Genomic DNA, 18599 nt, shown 5'->3' with positions numbered 1-18599 from the left:
TTCACTTGAGCAACCATACTAGCGTCCTGACTGGTCTCCCAGCTTCCATTCTGCCCCCCTCCAATCTATTCTCCATTCTTCAGGCAGAATAAACTGTGTAAACTGTGCATCAGGTCATATCATTGTCCTAGATTTCGCCCTGCCTGAAACGTGCTATTCTCGCGCCACTCCTTACCTGTTTAAGTCCTATTTATTCAACTGTTGCAGCTTGTTCAATCCTCCCCAGGAAAGCCTTTCCTAACCACACCCCCAACCCTCTACTTCCCACACACTTGATTAGATTCCCTCTTCTGGGCTTCAGTTACATCCTCTTATTTATCCCATTTGCAGTTCATACTTGTTTACTTAAATGTGATTTGCTTAGTAGCCTGTCTTCCCCCACTAAACTATGAGTCCCATGAGGGCGAGAATTGGGTCTGTCTTATTAATCACCTTATCCACAGCAAATAGCACAGGTCCAGCACATAGTAGGGATTCAATAAACATTTTTTTCTCTATATTGTTGTTATAAACAATGAACAAACATACAAACATTCTTGACATGGTTACAATCAATGGTACACAATATCATCACATAGTTGTATATTCATCACCATGATCATTTTTTTGAACATTGCAATTCTCCAGCAAAAGAAAGAAAAAAGAAAAACACATGCCATACCCCTTACCACTCCCTCTCATTGACCACTAGTTCAATAAACATTTTTGAAGGCCCATCTCTTAGACTTCCTTGCAGAAAGGTCCCCAACTTTTTCTCCACTAGAAATGCTGCATGAGAAAAGTAATGAAAGGAGAAAAGATACTTTGAGCTGGCCCCAGAGTGCTTCCAACACCTTATCGCAATTCCTTCCACAATGCATCCTTCTGTTCTCATCCTTCAAGACAGACCCTTGGCTTTCAGATGCACAGCATCAATAACAAGATATTGATCATTCTTTCCTTGGCAAGGACTTCTCCTCCTCTGTCACCCACAGAGAAATTATCATCATCCCTCCAAGCTGTTCTCTGTGACAGGATGGCTCCAGCCTTCAATATTGGGTTCACTGTCCTCCCACAAGTCAGGAACGGTTAAGCCCCTCCACAAAAGCTTGGATTTCAATGAAGTGTGCTCTTTCTTTTCACATGTGAGATCTTGTTGTTTCCTTTTTTTTTTTCATGTTAATAGAGTCATTTCTACACATTAATATTTCAGAGATTTCATTTACCTGGTGCCTGAAGACAGAGATGAGGCAGGGGACCTTCTTGCAGGGCAATTACACTTATATTGCAGAGAGTAGCTTTTATATTCAAGGCTGAATGGCAGACCCCCAAGCTGAGTTGTGAGGGCAGAATTCAGGGGCATCAGGCCACATTGTCAAAACTGTGCATTGCTGGAAATAAGTAACCATTTCCTACCATCCTAATGTCTGAAATCTCACATAGGTCGGTTTAAAATCTAGGTAGAGGCTTGCAAAGCCACACTGCCCAAATATCGAAAAACCAGTCATTCAACACAGCCCTGAAGAAAACTTAGGTGACAAAATACCTACCCCACTTCAATCTTACTCCTTAATACTCCTTTAAGCAGACTTCTACCTCATTATCAAGTACATTTGGCACTTACTGTTGCTCAAAATGGACACTGTAATGGTCCTTCCATCCCCTAGTGCCCATTCCAGGCAAGATCTTAGAATGTCTAGGAAGGTCCAGCTCCCCTGCCCTCCCATCCATCAGGCCTGTGAGGTTACCCTGGGCAGAGCCAAGCTTTTTGCTCCACTTCCTACTGTCCCTTACAGTACCTGTTCGAACCTGCCTCTGGCGAAATTACTTGGGTATGCAAGTGAGTTGTGGATCCCCAGAGGATAGCAACAATTTCTCATTTATCTCTATGTCCACACCTATCATGCAGGGTGCATAGTAAGTGCTTTGTAAGTATCGATATGTTGAATTTAATTGCAATCCTCTGGATTTGTGAACAGAGTTCACGGCAGTTGATCCTTTTTCTGTACTTGGATTTTGTTTCCTAATGCTTTGTAGTTCACCCCTTACCTTGCATCTCCCTGACAACTTAGACTTTATAGAAATAAATGTTTTCCTTGTTGAAAATGAAATTAGCAGATCTTTAATAAAAAGTATTGAAGACATACTGATATCCAATTGAGATTTTCTTAATGGAGAATTGGGAAAAAATTGAAAAGAAAAATCTTTGTAAAGAACAGTACTCCAAAAATGCTATTAAATACAAATATCCATGTATTTGCCATTTGAAGGGATTTCTAGAGCTCTATCCCCCGAAAATGGGAAGAGCTTGAATATTTTAATGAGAATATGATATTCTGAGACTTGGGGATGGTCACACACCAGCTATGTGAAAGAGCAAGAGGAATTCATTCAGTGAAGTACATAATTCATTAAATGCCACCCTCTCCCAGGGAGTGGGACAAAAGCAGAACATGGAATCTATTCTACAGAACTAGACTTCCATGGTTCAAAAAAAACTGATGTTAAAACAAACAAAACAAGGTAGGGAGATGTTTCAGATGGAAAAAGACTAATAAACTATAATCAAATGAATGCATGAACCAAAACCAAAATGCTGCAAAAGACATTTCAGAAACGTTAGAGAAATTTGAATAGGAACTCAGATATTATAGAATTTTTGTTAATTATATGACTATGCAAATTGTATTGGTTATGTGAAAGAGTTCCATTACTCTTAGAAGATATCTACTGAAGTATTTAGGAATGATGTATCATGGGATTTTTTTTTTAATTAGTGAAGCTGTAAATTTACAGAAAAGTCATACGTAAAATACAGAGTTCCCGTATATATCCTATTATCAATAGCTTGCATTAGTGCGGCACACTTTTTACAATTTTTGAAAGAATATTTGTAAAAATGTACTGCTAACTGTACTGTCATTTACACTATGGTTCACTGTTTGTGCTGTATAGTCCTATGATTCTTGTTTACCCTGAGATTTTTAAATGATATTTGAGATAATAAAAAAAGAGATAAAACAAATGTGACAAAATGTTGATTTATGAATTAAGTAATGTGTATACAGGTGTTCTTTTTACAATAGTTTAAAAATTTTCTGTAGATATTAATTTTATTTATTATTTATTAAATATAATAATTATAAATTAGAAAATAATGTTTATAATTTATTTATAGATTTTATCAATAAATTTTTTACTGGTGGAGGAGTAGGGGCAGAAGTATGATTGTAGCAGGATGTAGAATAAATAGAATTTGAATTATAGGCAAGTGAGTAGGTCTTTGATGGTAGGAGAGAATGAGTAGTCACTGGAGGGTAGAGGTAGGGGCTTGAGACAAGGGAGAGATTTGAGTCATTTCAGTGCTAATGAGAAGAGAGTAAAAAAGGAGCTACTGAAAAAACAACGAAAAAAAAGGAGCTACTGAATGTGATATGTGAGGAGACAATTGATGGAGTTTTTAAACTTTTTCTTCACTTTGCTTGAGGAAGAGAATAAAATGCAGAAGTAAAAATATCAATAATATCCTTCAGAAAAACATAAAACTTCCTGAGGAAGAATAAATTGTTTCTTAATATGTACTTCCTCCCTAAGAATATTTTTTTGAGGAAGAATAGCTAATAGGTAATATGGGCCAAAACGACTTTGAATAATTGACAATTTGCTGTGTAGCCCAAAGGAGTAATTGAAAACATAGTAAAGCACAAATATTTGCTGAATTAAATTGAAATCAAAGCATTGGCTTATCCCAGGAATGAAATTTAGCCAACAGTAAGAAAGGAAGAAAATGAAATTTGAATTGTGCAATTTATAAGTGTGTAGGTTGAACATATTTTAAGTTAGTTACATATCTCCAATTAATATATGCAGTTGTATATTTTAAATGCTTGCATTTTAAACGTTAAGCATGTTTTGAGACGTCACTTTGGATCTGATGATATTACTAGAGGTTACTTTTTCTTTCAAGTCAAATCCAATTATTTAATCTGGATTTCTAGGCTGGAGAAGACATGGCTGAAATTTTCAAAGGATATAAGGGAGTGGCCACAAGCAAAGCAGTAATGATACGGTTCAAATGTGGAGTTCTCTGCTCAATTCACATAGCAGCCAATCTATGACACTAGGGTCTCATAGGGAGAAAGTTTATTGCAATGGGAAGCAAGGTGTCTAAGGAGTTTAGGATTTTTATGCCTCCTGAGTCTAAGGAGTTTAGGATTTTTATGGATTCAAACAAGGGAAGATGGAGTTGTCACTATTACAGTAACATGTACAAACAACTATAATTTACATATGTAAAGGAATGGAGCTAAGTTAGAACTAAGCTAGAATAACCATTATACTAGCAAGTAAGGGCACTGTAGTCAGCGGTTAGTTCGGGGCTGACTCAGGTTCTTTCATTAACATTAGGGGGTTGTTTTTGTTAGACTCTATTTAAAGTTTGTAAAACAGAATAAGGGAATACAAGCAGGGCCAGTCAGGAGGTTTCACAATTTGCAATTCAGTGGTTTCTATAATTTCAGGTATTTCCTTTTGGCTATTTTACATAATGCCAGAAAGTAAGAGAAAGGTATCATATGACAATTCAGTCATAGTTATTTGTTAAATTATGATTTCTCAGTTATAGTAAAGTAGAATAAATTAAAGAATAAAGATAGCCTTGTTACAAAGCAGCTATGTACCAGATGTTGGGCTAGTGATTCCATATATATTATTTGATTTTACTCTTTATACCTACCTTATATACTAGGTTGGAATTACTAATCTTGTTTTACACTTGAAATATCTGAGGTTTTGTGATGCCATCCAACAGAACATTCTGGGATGATGGAAACATTCTGTAACTGTGGCTAGAGTGACTGAGGAACTGAAGTTTTTAATGTTACTTAATTTTAATTCATTTAAATAGTCACATGTGACTATGGCTACCATATTGGACAGTGGACTTTGAGTTCTAATCACCTGATATCACTCAACATGTAGATGAAAGAGCTAGAATTTGAACCCAAGCAGATCAGAAAGTTCAATGATGCCCCTGAAGATGTCTTTCATAGTTCTTTTTTTCCTTCATAGTTTTGATATGGTTATAAGCAGCTGTAACTGAGAAGTTAGGACTTAACAAATGATTATGATTAGTGAATCATTATATGGATATTTCTATTTACTTTCCAGTATATTAGAATAGCCAGAGGGAAGTAACTGAAATGTCTGAACCATAATCCAACTGCCTTGGTCTCTGATAATGATTGTATAGCTACATAGCCTTTATCTCGTGATTATAAAAACTTTGTAGCTGACCCCCACTTCTACCAACTTATTCTGTTTTTCAAATTTAGAGTCTTATGATCATTTATTGATGAAGGGCCTTGATGTAATTCCAAAACTATGTTGTTAGACAGCTGGATCTAACCAAAATTGGCACACCTACATGTATAGTAGCTTATACTTTAACCTATAAGTGACATATACATCTTTATAACACTAGAAATCACACCCATCACCATATTAAGACCGCCGTTTTATTACATACATTCTGTGACTAAGCATGTGATCAATCTGCATATGCTCAATAATAAGACCATCTCTAATCTCATCATCTTCAGCCATTGTGCTCATTATCTAAAACCCACTATGGAGACCCAGGGCCCAGGCTCAGTCTCCCCCACCATATTGAGAATAAGTGACTTCATGTAGCCACCCATATGACCAGGACAAAACTTAAATTCAACCAAACTCCTCAAGGAGGAAAGAACATACAGATTGTACAACAAACCACTTATCCTGTAAGGCATTAAAATTCATCTCCGCTGATATGTTGATAACAAATATCCAACTCCCCCATTTCATGAGACCCTGTTGAGCTCTGTTCTCATATCCTATAGAATGTCCATACCCTAAACCCTTATAAGCTATCCCTTGTATCCCCACCTTTGCGGAGTGCTGACATGCATTTTCTGGATGCTACCACCAGGAAAGTGCTTATCCTGTTCATAAATCCTAATAAAATTCATGTCTACTCTGTACCAGATGTGTTCTTTGGTCTTGGGGATGCACCACCTCAAGCCCTTCAAGAGCTGGGTTGGAACACTTGCTCATTTTTTTCTTTTTTTCATTTACTTAACATTTACTGTGCACCAGGGGTTGTAGAGCACAGGTGCTCTACAAATATTATCTCATTTCATCCTCAAATAGATGTAGATGATCATTGAGTTATACACCTGAGGCTACTAAGGTTTAGAGAGGTACAGTACTTTGCTTCAAGTCACCCAACTGGTGAGTGAGAGAGCTGAGTTTTTTTTTTTTTTTTTGCTTTATCAAATACCTAATACCTATAATTATATTTAGCAAGGACTAAACATCCAATGAGTTCACTAATGATGCAAAGAGTTTACATTCTCCGGTACTGATAGATAAACAGACATACGCTCTCTAAGCAAATTGAAACAAAGTTTCAATTAATGATCATAATGGGAATTTAGTTATTTAATGCAAGCACTAATCTAATGTCGCCAATGAAATCTAAACAGTTATATCACAAAACCAGCGTTATATTCAGTGGACATGTATTAACAATCTATACAACTTAACTTTAAACAACAAAAAAAGGAATTGAATACAAAATTTCCCTTAATTTTTTGGTGGTTTTCAAATACCATGGCACAGATCACCAAAACGAAACAAAACAAAACTGTAAACAGATTTTCATTAAAATTGTAAAAAATTGAAGAAGCCTTTGAAATAGTCATACTGCTTGCTCATCTTCTGATATTATAAACTATGAGAGTTTATACATTTATTTGGGGAAGACAGATTTTTTCTAGCATTTTTTATTGTGACGTATATATACATTTTTTTGGTACATTTTAACAAGTAGTTATAGACCAGATTTCAGAGTTTGATATTGGTTACAGTTCCACAATTTCAGTCTCTTCCTTCTAGCTGCTCCAAGAAACTGGAGACTAGAGAGACATATCAATATAATGATTCAGTAGTCATACTTATTTGTTAAATCCTAACTTCTCTGTTACGACTCCTCCTTCTCTTTTGATCCTTCTCCCAATCTTTAGGGATATTTGGGTTATGCCCATCCTAACTTTTTCATGTTGAAAAAGTGTTTCAGCCATATGGGATAGGGGAATGGGACTGGTTGATGTTCTTGGAGAAGCTGGCACTTCTGGGTTTCAGGACTTATCTGGTCTAAGAAGCACCTGAAGTTTTAGGTTTCTGAAAAGTAAACTTAGCACATGCAACTCTTGTAGGCTCTCAGATAGAGATGTGGACGTTCTTTGAGCTTAACAGGAATGATGTTGATTGGGGTTTGGCAAGCTATGAAAATTGGCAATATCTAGCTGAAGCTTGCGTAAGAGTAGCCTCCAGAATAGCCTCTTGACTCTATTTGAACTCTATTAGCCATTGATACCCTGTTTTGTTACAAATCTTTTCCCCTTTTTGGTCCGGAAGACATTGACGATTCCACAGTCCCAGGGCTAGGTTCATCCCACATTGCTAGAGATGAGACTTACACCCTGGATGTTATATCCCATGTAGTGGGGGAAGGTAATGATTTTCCTTGCAGAGAGAGAAGGACCACATCTGAGCAACAAAAGAAGTTCTTTGGAAGTAACTCTTAGGCATAATTATGGGTAGGCTTAAGTTCTCCACTACAGAAATAAGTTTCTTAAGAGCAATTCTGAAGATCAAGGACCTTGCCTATTAACTTGGGAGTCTCTAGTGTTTGAGAGAGTATCAGGGGTTTCCAAGGTGGGAAAGTTTAATAGTTCTATATTTTGGGGGCGGGGGGGAGACAGACTTTTAGGCCAATAGAATGAATCTTCTGCTTCGTTCTTAGTAATAAACTCTTTTTCTCTTTGAAGTTCTGGTGTCTCAGCAATTGGTTATTTGAGCACATCAGACAGAGAACCCACCACTTTTGACTTGTATCATAGTGATTGACACAGTGCTTTTCTAGATTCTAAATAGGGTGACCCCATAGCACAGATTGCCTGGCACAGTTGCCAGTTCATGTCCTTTGGCCTGGGGCGCCCTTGGAGTCAGCATGTGCCCTGGACTTTTTATTTTCATGAAGAAGTAATGATGGATAATTAAAATGAGCCAGCTGAGCTTGGTAGACCTCCACCTTGCATCTAGCTTCTGCCATATATAGTGGATACTTTCACACATAGTTAAATATGAAAATCAGCCAGCAGAAAACCGTTTTTTTTTTCATTTCCTGAAATTTTTCAGACACAGCATAACCAGAAACCTCACTTGAAAGGACAGTATGCCATGATAAAACAGAAGTGTGCTCAGATCAGATAGGAACAGCTAACTTCCTAAGCACTCCCATGTTGCTGGGAGAGAGTATTCCTCACAACTGCCCTGCTGGCAGCTTAGTGCACCAGTCAGGTGAGCCCGAGTCAGTGGTGTGCAAGGAACTTGGAGGCTGCCAAATAAAGGGGTCACTGGGATTTGCAGGTTTTAGGTGTGTGTGGTATATACGCAGGAAACAGGCCCAGCAAGTCCCACATGGGACATACAGAGAGTGGTTCTATGCTAGATGGTTTTGCCATTTTTAATAGTAAGCCCACAATTACTTATTTTATTGCTCATTACCACTTTTTTTTTATTTTCAATGAAACTGTCAGTAAGAATGACCAAAAATGGAAAGAAAAAAAAGTGTCTCCTGAATGAAAATCGGAGTCCTGAATTTCCCTAAGAAAGTTGACAATGAGCGTGTAACTTGCACAAAATGTTTGTTGACTTTTATTATACCCCTTAGGGTCCTGGAAAATATCACTGGTGCATAAAAACCAGAAGATGTATATTTGCAGAGGAAGCATCAGCATCTATTTTAAAAGATGGTCATTTTTTAAAAAGACTGTGTCTAGAGATGAAGATTTAAAACTTGCAACTCCAGAAGTTCTGTTTACAAATCACTCGGTGAAGCATGTTTTTTCATTTAGAACAAATAACTAGCAGAGGGATATGCACACAGTTAAGCAATGCCAGATACATGCAAAATGGAAAATCAGTTCAGTTGATTCCAAAAATACTCAGATTTTTTCATCCAGCCCATGGAATCAAAATAGTTTATTCTTTAATGAATAAACATCTGATATTATGAATTATTCTGCAAATCCAATTAAATATTTTAATATTGAAGACAAAGTCATGTTCTCTGAATGTGTGTATGTGTGTACTGATGATACTAAAACAAATTTTGGTGGCACAGTCCTATAAAAAACAATATTCTGGGGGTGCAAGGACAGTTCCATGTTAGAATTCTTGCCTGCCATGCGGGACACCCAGGTTTGATTCCCAGTCCATGCACTTGCCAAAGAACAAACAAACAAGCAAAAGCAAACAAAAAAACAACTAAACAAACAAAAATTCAACAAATAATGCTGTAAAAATGGGATACTCACATGGAAAAATAATGAAATGTGATTCTGCCATACAGCATACAAAAAAAAAACCCCAATATTCTTATTAAAGTAAGACATCTAGGGAGCAAATTTATAGTTATAATTGGGTATGGTACAGACATAATTCATAGTTATATCCAAAACAGCTATGATATCCTGTCAATCAAAAGAGAAGTAATCCTTTTCAATATTTAATAAATACACACACAAAACAGTTGGAATCACTGAACTACAAAATTATGTCACAAAGCTGATGCTGAATACAAAACAAAAAACAAAAAACAAAATCCATCAGCATGGCACCATGCCCTTTCTCTTTTAGCTGCCTACTGTCAATTAGATTTTAGAAATGAGCCTTTAAAGAACAGCTTTGTAAATCAAGGTAAAGATTCTTCAATTACATCAAACTTTGTAAAATAAACTATGTTCAAAATCAGTTGGAAATTTTTAATTAAATGTAATTCAACAAATAAAGCATCAAAACTTCAGCTTTTAAAGCTTTACATAAATTATAATTTTTTAAAACAAAGCTCACCAAAAGGAAGACATTGAACTTTATCTTTGCAAAGGCTAGAAAAGAATGAACAAATTAAACAATGAGAGCCCAAAGGAAGTACAAGATTTAATTTTGAAATTCTGTAACTGCAATTTTGAATATCATGACTTTTGGAAAGAATCTGTTAGTGAAGCTCCTATAATTCATTGAATAAGTTTTTATTCTGCATTGTAATAAAGTAAAATTGAGAAGGTCTTTGATTTTCCAGCATCTAAATTTGGCAAAACATTGCAACAAACATAAATAGGATTCACTTATTTTAAGATTCTTACCTTGTAAAAAATATTGAAAAAATGCTGTGAATAGAGGAAAAACTATTGGACCTATGAAAATACTGGAACCAAAATATTTATACATTTCAATTAAGAAAGAGAGGGGGACAGAAAGAGAGAGTATACTCTGAGTATACTAGATACTTAATACCTGTAGAGAGTAAAGTTTTCTCAATTAAAAATACGATGGTCAAAAGAGAAGAGATAACAATTTCAAGTTCTGAACAAGATGGCAGCTATTTTTACGTAAATAAAAATAAGACCATATTGAAAAAAGTAGATTTAGAGGTAGTTAGAGACAGATGTGGATATGTGAATATGTACCAATTACTCTGCCTATTATTCAGAGAAACTGAAGAAATTATTTTCATTTAATGTACATAAATAGATCATATTTATTTTTTAGAAAGAACTTTGCTTTTGAAAATAGTTTTTAATTCAACTCTTTGACTAAAACCAGTAAAGTAAATCAATGTGCTTCTTAATATTTCAAAAATTATGTAATATTAATGGACGCTTCCTTTTCGCTCTCAAAAGTGTCCTAATTTGGCTAGAAGTCATATAATCATCCTTCAGTCTGGGCTTTAGTCTGGGCTCCCTTGCAGTGGATAAGTACACGTGGGCTCCTGAAGCCTTATCTTTTTTACTGGTTGTAAGGGAGTCCAGTAAAACCTAATTGCTGTTTTAATTAGCAATTCTCTGATTCCTAATGAATTAGAGCATCTCTTCAAATACTGTAGCTATTTGGGATTCCTCTTCTGTTAATCGTCTTCTCAGATTCTTCCCTTTTCCTACCAGGACTCCTATCTTGTTATTGTTGAATGAAAAGGTATCTTCTCTCCCTTTTCAGTTTGGGATATTGTCAATATCATCTCCCACTCTATCATCTCTCTCACTTTTTGTTCACGTGTACTTAATTAAACAAATGTCTTTAATTTTGATTAGCTGGACTACACCTTCACTGAAGTAACCTCAACAAAAGATCCTACTTACCACGGGTTCACACCTACAGGAATGAATTAGATTTAAGAACACGTTTTCTGGAGTACATATAGCTTCAAACCACCACATGAACACCCCAGGGATTTCTAATATCTAAGACTAAATGAATACAGATCATTTATCCAATTAATCCTTCTAAACAAGATATTTTAAGGCACTGCCCTTATAAATCTAAGGAGTTCATTTGGTTTATTCTTTACATAGAGGCTATTCTAGAATGCAAGTTCAGCAACCTTCAAGAGTAAAGTTGATTTTCATTATATGTTTCTAAAGGGGGAAGTCCAGGGTTTCATATAATATACAGCTTACAGAAAGTCTTCCAGAGATCCATTTTAGACAATAGTCCCTTTCACCAAAGTATCACACTCAGAGTAGCTGCTAAAAATGTCCACTGCTGTACTCATTCAGCAACTTCTCCCCTCTGCACCCTCTTGTTGTACCCAAGCCATCTTCCAACCAGGCAGACATGAACCCTGGGATTCCATTCTATCTGCTGAATCCACCAATTCCCTAAGATGGTTGCGGGCCATGTGCACAAAGCACTGAGAAGCTTTGGGAAAGAAGAGTTATTTTCTCACTCTGAAATTGTCTATAGGGTGAAACCTTAGAAAAAATGACCCTTCTCAGTCAGCAAGGGCACATTTTTTCACATCTATTACAAATAACTTTGACAGTGCTATTTAACACTATACTTCTTGGTGTTTTATAAAAGGTGTTTAGACACATACACAAGCTGGCTATTTGATGATTCGATATACACACGTTACATTAATTGCCAGTATCGGTTGCTTCTTGGAAAATGGCATGGGAGCTGCTATGCAGACACTCATTAGCAAGACTGTGGAGGTGCTCAACCATGCAAATCTGGCACAGTAGGCTTATGAGTCACTCAGTGCAAAACACCTAATCATCAGTGCACTGAAATTTAGGGGGGGAAGATTATGGAAAAATACACCTATCTCTGGAGGCCATGTGTGTGTGAGTGTGCATGTACATTCTGACACATCAACGTTCTATAGCCTCCTCCCAAATGAAATACAATAATGAGAGTTGATTACTCGGGCAAAAGTCATCTTCCAATATGCCCAGGTGTTTACTGTTATTAAATTTTCCAAATAGAAATTCTTCATTTCTTTCCCTTTAAAATATCTTTTAAATTTAAGTGAAAGACATTCATTTTAATATCATACTCCATGCCAGATAGTGTGCTAGGTGCTTTAACTTTTAGGCCATGGGAGAAGGCCAAGAAGTGAAGTAAAATGTCTAAGAGGGATACACTATGGCTTACCTGATATTTAGGGATGATTTTATGAACTTTAATTCTATCCAAAGTCAAACTGGCAAAAACTAGATCCTTTCTTTGGCTTCTCATACAAAACTAAGAAGGACAAGATATTTGGAAAACAAAATAAGAACTATTTTGGAATACACAAATCAATTATCTTTATGGCTGAGAGCACCATTTAACAAACATCAAGATGGATCTTAAATATTGATCAATGAAAGGGAAGAGCTTTGGTTCTACACACAAAAAAAATACAAACTACAGTGTTATTTTTACTAAGGTTTGAATTAGCATATGAAATAATTCTTTTATCTTAGAATGCTTTATGTGGTCTAGAAATCCCATGGGTTTCTCAGAATTTTTACCGTTCTTAGAATGCCTTACATTAGTAATTCTCAGACACTATGGTTTCTGTAGTAGGCAAATGATTTCAAAATGTTCTAGAATTATGTTCAAGGATATGAATTATTTGGTCACTTTTGCTGGTCAAAGAATAAAAGAGGAAGCAAATTCATTAAACTAAAAGAAAAATAAATTTTGAAAATTTGGTTTTAAAAATAATCTGGTGAGGTTTTCTTCAACTCTACCTTCTAACCTGTCAATGACCTTTTGCTCTGTAGCCATTTTAATCTTACCATGATTATATTCCACTATTACTCCAAGCTACTATTCTATTCTAGACCCAAGAGTCAGAAAAAGAATGCAGAGCAAAAAAAAAGGTATATTCTTCAGTTCAAAGGAACAAGTAATTCTATTTTCTAAAATCTGAGCATGTATCAAAGGGTAACATCAGTCAGAAACTCATCCGGAAAGGAAAAGCAAACTTGCCTGTGATGACAAGTCTCACAATATGCTAGCACTTTGTCTCCCTGGAGGACATCTGCCTTCTCCTCCTATTTACTAGGCAGCACTCGTGTAAGCCAGTATGTGGGATGTGTTTGAAAAAATGTATGTGTAAATAGAGTTCCCTTCTACCCTATGGGAAAAACACCTTTCTCAATTTAAAAATTTTAAAGCAGCATTTTTCAATAACCTAATCCTCCCCAAACAGCAAGCTCTAGTCTATTTCAGACTTTGATAGCTGTCCCCAATATAAACAGTCTGCCCTTGGACTGATTTAGACTAATTAATTATAGCAGCTCTGTTAATTCCCAAGTGATCTGCAAGTTATCAGTCTGAGCAAAGATAAGAATTTGAATCAAAAGAGCTGGCAATGCCCACAATGAGACTAAGATTGTTACTACTACCAGAAACACTTGGAGCTCAATGAATTTGTTAGCCTACTCTCACAGTACTTGGTATCTCCAATAACAAATATTTGTTGAGCACTTTCTCTGTCCTTATGAGATAAGGACAATTAACAAGATAGTACCTGACCTCTGAGTGTTCAAAAAGAGAGGTAAAAATAAATTAATTAATCAGTTCAGCATGATAAATTAAAATGTCACAAGAAAATTAAAAATTGTTGCTCTAAAGTTTCACATTTGTATGGGGCCTCCTGTTGTGAGTCGAATGGTGCCCCCCAAAAAAGGTATGTTGAAGTCCTCACCACCCAAACCTATGAATGTACGCTTATTTGGAAAGAAGGTCTTTGCAGATGTAGTCAGTGTAAGACGAGGTCATACCAAATTAGGGTGGGCCATAATCAAGTATACTGGTGTCCTAAAAGAAAATGAGCATACATGCGAAAGGGAGAGCATCTGTGATGACAGGTGCAGAAACTGAAGGAATGTCATGCCAAGGAACACCAAGGATTGCCGGCAAGCCACCAGAAGTTTGGAAGATGCAAGGAAGAATTCTCTCTATGGGTTTCAGAGGGTGCATGGCCCTGCTAACACCTTGATTTTGGATTCTAGCTTTCAGATCTGTGAGACAATAGAATTCTATCATTTCAATCCATTCAACTAGTGGTAATTTGTTATGGCAGCCCTAGGAAACTAATACAATGGAGGTCACACACACTTAAGTCATTGGTCTAAAGTTTAAGGACAGAAGTGTCCAAACCTCCATTTGATACTAGGCTAAGATCCTTTCCGATTTGCATCTCCAGATGAATGCTTTAGTATATTGGTAGAAGGCTATTTTTAAGAGCAAATAAAATTTAAGAACCAGGGGGCCTTTGACAGAGATATTTGGGGATACTCATATGTGGGGATGTCCCATCATATAGGATGCCCAAGTTTACCTTTTCACCAGGCTTTCTGTTAAGGAAATCTCATCCACTCTCATAGTTTTACCCATCACCTATAAACTCACTCTCCACATTGTACTTTTAGTCTCGACCTCTCTCCAAAGATCCACACCCATTTATCCAATTACTTACTGAACTTCCTGACTTTCGCTCTGGAAGTCCCACTAGATCTGGAAAGTCAAAAGAGAACTCAAAAGTAGCCCTAACATGGAAAAATAAGCTGGGTAGATGGAAATACTAGTGGTCAATAAGAGGGAGGAGTAAGGGATATGGTAATGAGTTTTTCTTTTTTCTTTTTAATTTCTTTTTCTTGAGTAATGCAAATGTTTTAAAAAATGATCATGGTGATGAATACACAACTATATGATGTTATTGTGAGCCACTGACTGTACATCATGTAAGGAGGTTTATGTGTTAAGATTTATTAATAAAAATATTTTTTTAAAAAGTAGCCTTAACAGATATTCAAATGTGTTTAAATTCAGTAATTAAAATAATTTTGTTCTGGTGCAGGAAGACAAAAAGATCAATGAAACATAAGAGAAATATATCCAAATACACGTGGGAATTTAGAACAGAATAAATCTCACATTTCAAATCAGTGGGGAAAAGACAGATGACTCAATATATGGTATTTGGAGACTGAAGTGAGATGGAACCCTGACATGCACCCAAATTAAAGCATTATCTGCATAAATGAAATTGTAGAGTTTTTTTTAAGTCAATGTGTTGACAATCATGGGATAAAAGGAATTTTTAAACATGACAAAAAAAATCATATAAGCCTTACAAGAAAAGGCTGTAGGCCAATTTGACAACCTAAACATTTTTAATTTCTATATGGAAAAAAAAAAGCATTAAAAAAGTCAAGGCATATCTGACAAATTGGAAGTATGTTTTTGGCATATTTAATGGAGTTTGACATGATAAAGGATTAATTTCCTTAATATGGAAATAACTCATGAATCAATAAAAATAGCCAAAATATATAAACAACTAGTTAAAAGGAAAACGAAAAGCAAATATCCCTTAAATTATCAGCATTTTGAATGTTATTCATAATCGTAGAAAAATGAATAAAAACAATAGCAATAATTTTTAACCCATGATACAGCAAAGACTATATGCTTCTATTCAATTTTAACAAGGTATGGGATAAGATACTCACACACTTTAAAAATATATATAAAATTGATGAACAGTTTTTAGAACAATCTACCAATATACATAAAAACAATCTTTTTCATCATCTCCTATCTGTCTCCTCCTTCCACTGAAACCTGCTCTCCTTCCTGTGTTACCCATATCAATGACTGTCATACCTGGTCCGCCAAGTCAAAAACTGTCTGGTCAATTTTTGACTTGGTCAATTGTCTGGTTAATTGTTCTGTCTAGAACATTCTCTTACCTCTTCTCCCTTATTTGCTCGGGCACTGTTCTAGTTTGCTAGCTGCCGGAATGTGATATACCAGAAACAGAATGGCTTTTAGAAAGGGGAATTTATTAAGTTGAAAGTTTACAGTTCTAAACCCATGGAAACATCCATATTAAAGCAAGGACATTGAAACGTCCAATCTAAGGCATCCAGTTCTCTCTCAATTGAAAAGGCACACAGTGAATATGGTGATATCTGATAGCTTTCTCTTCAGGCTTTTTGTTTCCTGAAGCTTCTCGAGGGGCGTTTTCCTTCTTCATCTCCAAAGGTCTCTAGCTGCGTGGGCTCTTATGATTCTTGAGGCTTTCTCTTGGCTCTGCTGTCATCCTCAAGCTTTTTCTAAAATGCTCCCTCTTTTCAAGGATGACTGTAAACTAATCAAGGCCCATCTGGAATGGGTACAGCCATATTTCCATGGAGATAATCTAATTGAGTTTCCAACTGATAGTACTAAATAGGAATTAAAAGGAACAGTTGCTCCCACAAGATTAGATCAGGATTAAAGCATGGCTTCTCTAGGGCACATAATTCTTTCAAACCAGGACAGGCACCTGGTCTTGTGTCTGTTACCTCCAGGGATGTCCATAAATGTCTTGCCCTCTCAATTTCCAAATACTAACCGACACTTTTTCCTGACCTTCTACCCACTACACCCCTCACTGTGCCATGCACAGCGTACACTCTAGGAAACCAGTGACTAAATTCTCAGAAACTGAATTCAAGGAGGCCCAGTGTTTGAGTGAGACCTCCGGTGTTCACCAGTATAGGGGATCTAAAATGGTTTGGTGGCTCCAACAAGAGAAAATTTAAGAGGGAAATCTGGTACCAACAAGGGAAAATTTAAGAGGGAAATCTGGCGGGGTACAGCAAAGACTATACACTTCTATTCAATTTTAACAAGGATATGGGGTAAGATACTCATACCTGAGGGAAAAAGATGAGTGATGGGGAGAGAAGGAGCCTGAATTTGGGGGTCCTGCTCTTCTCTCCAGCCCCCTTTGAAGGATCAGAGGTGCTGAATTTGAGTCTCTCAAAGTCTGGGGACTTATTTCAACACAGAGAGTGGAGCCTCCTCTCATTTGGAGAAGGCAGAAGCTGAGCAATTTGTCCCAGGAGGGCCTGAAAGTCTATAGAAAAAGAGGATGTAAGAAGAAGGAAGGGGAGGAACTCACTTGTTTCACATGTACACATGTTTCCAAGTGTGGGGAAGACACCACTGACTGCCAGGCTTACTGCTGGGGTTGGTATCCAAGGCCAACCAGGTGACCTCACAAACCAAAGAAAGTTGGGTAGACTAATACTTGGGGGGAGGTGGCTTGAGGGAGGCACGGCCATCCATCTGTTGTGGGGAGCACTGGAATGGAAGGGGTCCTGGGCAATGTTGAACAGGACTTCAGAAAACCACGCACACAGAATGTTTATGTTTCAGCCTCTGATTAACAGAGGCCGTGGGCATCAAACAGAACAGTACACCAAGCAATGTGCCACTGGGCATCTGAAGACAATCACTCTCCCCTCTCTCCCACCACTCTCTCTGCCAGTAAGTGGGTAGAAGACTGAGATACCCTTCTGGGGAAGGCTCAGAAAGAGAGAGTTGGAATTGTAAACCATGGCTGAGGAAACAACACTTGGTTTTGACCAAATGGTCACTACAGAGAAACAGGTTTTAAGAAAGGGATTTGTTTACTTAACTGTTAGACTTGGCTACATTTTCAAAAGCAATGGGATTACATTAACAAGAAAAATAAAAGATAATTTTTCTAAGCTTAATAAAACAGATGGGACCTGTGAAAGGATGAGCACTTTTAAACAAAATGTTTCTTAGGAGCATATTTCTGAATTGTGACTCTACATTTAAACCTCATAAATGGGCATCGCTTATCTAAAATTTCTCAACCTTTTAATTCTTTTACTAATCTTTCTATTCCCAGAGCTGCCCTTCCAGCCCATCTTATGCATGCTACCAGATCAATCTTTCTGAAATTTGAAATTGATATTGTCAAATTTCTCTTTTCCAACTCTTCAATGGCATCTCCACTTACCAAAGAATAAAGCCCAAGTTCTGCGGCCACCTGTGCAAGCTTCCATGAACTTGACCTGGCAGACTTCCAAGTGTCTTCTCTAGATGTATTATGAAGACACACTTGCAGGACCTTACACAGCTTACTAAGTATTTGTCCACATTTAGAGGATTGCTATTGCATGTTGTCTTTACCCATGTACTGCATCATCAAAATAAATATTATTTGACATTAAATTAGTTTGGTAGACTGTTCAACTCATTGGTTCCTGAGCTGCTTCCCATCCCCACAGGTCCATTAAGTAGGGTCTACAGAATTCTCTGGGAGATTGTCCACGGGCTATTAGTTAGCACAACCAGAACTACATTAGAAGCCAGGTCTCTATTAGCCCAGGACCCTAGACATGTTAAGAGTGTAACCTGTTGCCAGCTAACCT

General features: G+C 36.7%; 1 long non-coding RNA gene across 1 annotated transcript in view; it reads right to left on the bottom strand.

Annotated features, from left to right (window-relative positions):
- Positions 1-17396, bottom strand: part of LOC143675979 (uncharacterized) — an 83691-nt gene extending 66295 nt beyond the window's left edge. The window contains exon 1 of the long non-coding RNA XR_013171729.1: positions 17315-17396. This is a non-coding gene — a long non-coding RNA (uncharacterized LOC143675979). The remainder of the gene's footprint in view (positions 1-17314) is intronic.
- Positions 17397-18599: the final 1203 nt, after the last annotated feature.

Source organism: Tamandua tetradactyla, chromosome 3 (assembly GCF_023851605.1).
Source record: "Tamandua tetradactyla isolate mTamTet1 chromosome 3, mTamTet1.pri, whole genome shotgun sequence".
NCBI classification, from domain to species: domain Eukaryota; kingdom Metazoa; phylum Chordata; class Mammalia; order Pilosa; family Myrmecophagidae; genus Tamandua; species Tamandua tetradactyla.
Note: the sequence above shows the minus strand (reverse complement) of the source record. Positions and strands in the feature narration are given on the sequence as shown.